Genomic DNA, 4,863 nt, shown 5'->3' on the forward strand with positions numbered 1-4,863 from the left:
TGGACCCGTCTAATTACTTATCTACCGTGGTTTCACTAGTGGGTTTTTTTAGTCCCACCTCGCCAAGCAAGAGGCATTTGCAGCTGTTTATAAGCCCTGAGAGCAGAGACGATGAAGAAGAGGCTCAATGCTCACCTGCACATTGGTTCGCTTCAAGCCTTGAGGAATAGGGTAGACAGCACGGAGCTATGTGCAGTGCAGTGCAGTTTACACTATTCCGAAAAGCTTGAAGCGAATTAACTAGCATTGCGTCTCTTTTTTATTTTTAATGACTTATTACCACACAGAAAGAAATAGAAAAAATAAATATAGCAGAAAAGAAAAAAACTATATAAAAAATTACTCAGAAATAAATAGAAGAAAAAATAGTTGTGATTAACTTTACTAAAATCTTTTTTATTTTTAATGACTTATTACAACTCAAAAATAAATAGAAAAAAATAAATATAACAGAAAAGAAAAAAAAAACTATATAAAAAACTACTCAGAAATGAGAATAGATGCGCTTATAGAGAAAATTCAACCTAAATTCATAATAAATTTCTACTAACTTCAGAGAAATTCAGTACGAATTTAGGTCAAATTTCCTGTATAAGGGCATCTATTTTCATTTCGAGAGGAGCTCAATAAGGCAGAGAGGGAGGGGCTTATAAACCGGTGTGAGCCCCCTTCGGTTGGCGAGGTGGGACTAAACTCTGGCCGCAACGAGGGAAACCTTTGGTCCCGGTTCGTGGCACCAACCGGGAACAATGGTGGTGGCCCAGGAGCAAGGCACATTGGTACCGGTTCGTCCCACCAACCGGGACCAAAAGGTCCAGACGAATCGGGACCAATGACCCACGTGGCCCGACCGGCCCCCGGGGCTCACGAACCGGGTCCAATGCCCCCATTGGTCCCGGTTCTGGATTGAACCGGGACTAATGGGCTAACCCGGCCTGGACCAATACCCCCTTTTCTACTAGTGTAATAGGATAGCTAAAATTATGAACACAAAAGACTCTAATCAAATGGAAAATTGCAACAAAAATTATAAGCCTCGAAATCTTCATGAAGCGACAACTGTACTCATTGTCATTACTCAACAATACCGTGTGCTGGCGATGGACAACATACATAAGTGCTTGTTCTTTATCCAGCTAAGGAGAAAAATATTTAGTGCACAAAATATTTTTTTGGTCATATCTCTATACCCTTGGATCAAGATCTAAGTAAAAGGAGTAAACATACGTGTGTTTAAAAAAGTTAAATTAAAAAAAATCATGTGCTTCTAAAAAAACGTTCATTTATTTTTTCCAAAAAGTGTTCATGTATTTTTTAAATGGTTCGTGTATTTTACAAAAAACAAGTTAGTTCACAATATGTTCATGTCATTACAAAGTGTTCAACATATCTAGAAAATTTATTATGTCATTAGAAAAGGCCGCATAGAGGCGTGTTGCTTTCGAAGGAATCCACACTGGCAGGTTTCTTTGCTGTGCTGAGAAGGTATATTGTCATTTGTTTTCTCTGGATCCGTACCGTGGAGGCAGCCATTGCAGTTTATTGTTAAGTTTTGTTATATTGTTAAGTTAGGACAGTGGATCACAAGTAATTGTTTACTCTGGCAGCATCGCCTTTTCCCTTGGGTCTGGCAACATTGTTAAGTTAGGTCATTTTGTTCATTGTTAAGACACAAGGACGTACATTTACTTCTCAATCCAAATGTGCAGTCAAGCACTTCTAAATTATGGACATTTAAGGCGCGTGCATGTCTTTGGCAAACCCAGTTTGTTATGAATGCTTATAGCAATAAATTATTAGTTAGATTATAGGGTGGCTAAAATTATGAATGCAAAAGACTCTAATCAAATGAAAAATGGCAACAAAAATTATAAGCCTCAAATTTTTTGTGAAGGGACAACTGTACTCATCGTCATTACTCAACCATACCGTGCGCGGGTGAATGGACAACATACAAAAGTGCTTGTTCTTTATCCAGCTAAGGAGAAAAATAATCAGGGAACAAAATATTATTGGTCATATCTCTATACCCTTCGATCAAGAGTAAACACACGTGTGTTTCAAAGTAAAAGGAGTAAACACACGTGTGTTTCAAAAAATATTTACAAATATGAAAAAGAATCATGTGCTTCTAAAAAATCGTTCATTTTTTCCCAAAAGGTGTTCGTGTATTTTTTAAATGGTTCATGTATTTTCCAAAAAAATGTAGTTAGCAATATGTTCATGTAATTACAAAGTGTTCAACGTATCTAGAAATTTCTTATGTCATTAGAAAAGGTTCACCTATGAAAAATATCCATGCAACTAACAAAGTATTCATGCATTTTGAAATATTTCGTACAAAATTATAAAACAAATCATAAAAATAAAAATAAAACTTCTTACACTTGTTTCTACCACATATTTAACTAAAAAATCATATATTTTGAAAAATCTTGTTTTATTACAAATTTTGTTTTTTAGTGTTATCTATTTTATCCAAATAGAACAGAAGAAAAAGATAAGAAGATCAAAAAAGGCAATAAGAAAGAAGGAGAGGAAAAAAAGGGAAAATACGTAAATATCAAGATAAAAACGAAGAAAGTACGTTAGGGCATGTACAGTGCTGATACCTTAGGAGTGCTACATTAGATGAATGTGAGGTGGGGCAAAGAGAAATCACAAGGAAAGACTTGTCTTTCTTTTAATTAAGAGATGGTCCCTTAGCATAATATGTCTCATCATATTTTAAGAAATAGCGAGTTTTTTAAGATAAGGCCAAGAGAAAATCATTGCAGACATGTTTTTATTGGCATCTCTAAATTAAATGCAAGGCTGAAGATGACACTATCTTATCAACCACTCTGCATGCCCTTGCTGGTTTTGCAGTAGGTGCGGCAGCGCTAGAGCCTAGTGCAATCTATAGAGGCCTTGGAAAGGTTCGTGGCGGAACGTGTGCGGAAGCTACATTCTTCATATACAACAAGACCATTTTCAAATATACAGTTTTGATGTCAACCTTTTTCACACACAGTGTACATTTTTCATATGCAATAGGACCATATTTATATACACATTTTAACCTGATGCTACTCTGAGGACTCCAACCAGACAGCCCCATATAACCTGATGCTATTCTATAGAATGGATAGCTCCTCTCCTTGCCCGCATCATTTGTTGCCTGCGCTCTGTGCTTTCATCTTTCCCTTGCTGAATAAACCAACAAGGTCGGTGTTTGTCTACAATTGTTTTTTTACTGTTTCATCCAATTGGACTAATTTCGACCCAACTCGAAACACCCGAGCGGGAAAATCCCCTCCTCCTCTTGTCGATCCAACCACCACCAACCCTACCCAGTCCACTCCTCTTTCAACCAACTGGCGGCGGCGCGGCCAGCGGCTGCGGACGGCGACGGCGGGCTGAGCAGCTCCCGGCCGGCCTCCCCTTCCCGAGGTCGCCCGCCTCCCCTTCCCCAGGTCGTCGCTGTCCTCCCCTTAGCTCGCGGCCTCCCCATTCCCAGGCTACCGTCCTCGGCTCAGGTCGCCGCCGTCCTCGCCCCACGGCTCTGCTCCAGCAGCTCCCGACAACGAGCTCAGCCTCCACTCCGACCATGAGCAATCCATCATAAGGTAAGCTTATCATCATGTCGCTGACCATGGCAGTATGGGTTGATGTCAGTAGGATATATTCAGTTGATTGTTCCTTAGCAGTATGGACTGTACATTTCTCTTTCAGAAGGAAGTAACAATAGGAATCCAACTTGTCCCACTCCGTAACCTCTCATCCACTCGGCCATGGCGGACTGGCCGTCGCTCCAGTCTGAGCTCATCAGACGCATTGCCGACTGCCACCTGGACGCCAACGACCTGGACTGCTACATGGACTTGCGTGCCGTCTGCCCGGCCTGGCGCTCCGCCACCGATGACCCCGCCTGGCGTGCCGGCTGCGGTATCTGCGCTGCCGACTGTTGGCAGAGAACGGCGACGCTGCTTCCAGTTGCTTTGGCTCACAAGATCTTCACTTTGATGAAGCTGCTCCTGCTCCACATCAATTATTACTTAGCTTTCACCGACATACTGAGAGGAGAAACGAACCGCTTTTCCCTGGTGGAATCTGCTGGAGAATTGTTGGCTATCATCAAGCTGCAACAACACCTGAAAGTTTTCAGGCTGGATAACGTCACCGACAGCGATGGGCTCGAGCTCGAGCCTGTGAAGAGCATTGGCCTCCGTGCCATCTTCATTGGTCACCGTAGGTGTCTGTCTGTCCCTACGGACAAGTTCCCGTCCATCGCCCCCAACTGCATCTACTACGCGAGGTCCTCAGATTCTTCACTTGACATGTACCAGTATGATCTCGGGACTGAAAATGAAGAGAGGGTTTCTGAAGGCATAGGTTCTCTTTTCAGTAGGATGTCTTTCGCCAACCCTCCATTTACGATCGTTCAGCTCCTCTCCAGCTACACCATCAACGCCCGGGAATCTCAGCTAGCCACGGAACATCGTAAACAACTGCAGGATGCGGCGTACAGTTTTACATCATACTGATTCCTGTGACTGAACTATCGACCGTCAAATGTCACTTTTATGTGTTTTTTAGTGATGATCTATCAGTTGATGTTAGGAGGGAATTACATGTCCGAGTCTACTTTTAATTGCTCGTGGGAACCCAGAACAAGTGTTGCGGGTGTTAATTTCATCTTGTTATGAACCTATTCTTTCATCTTCTTTTGTAATGCTATTTAGCGCCTTAATTAATCATCAAGTTTATTGTCCCCTAGCTTATGCCGCTGAGTTGTGCAATCTGGTGCTTTTTGACACTTACTTTGCTGATGTTACTAGAGTAACTTGTTGTTCTAGTACGGCGAAGGCTTGAAGCCACGGT

Source organism: Triticum dicoccoides, chromosome 5B, assembly GCF_002162155.2.
Source record: "Triticum dicoccoides isolate Atlit2015 ecotype Zavitan chromosome 5B, WEW_v2.0, whole genome shotgun sequence".
In the NCBI taxonomy this organism is placed as follows: Eukaryota; Viridiplantae; Streptophyta; class Magnoliopsida; order Poales; family Poaceae; genus Triticum; species Triticum dicoccoides.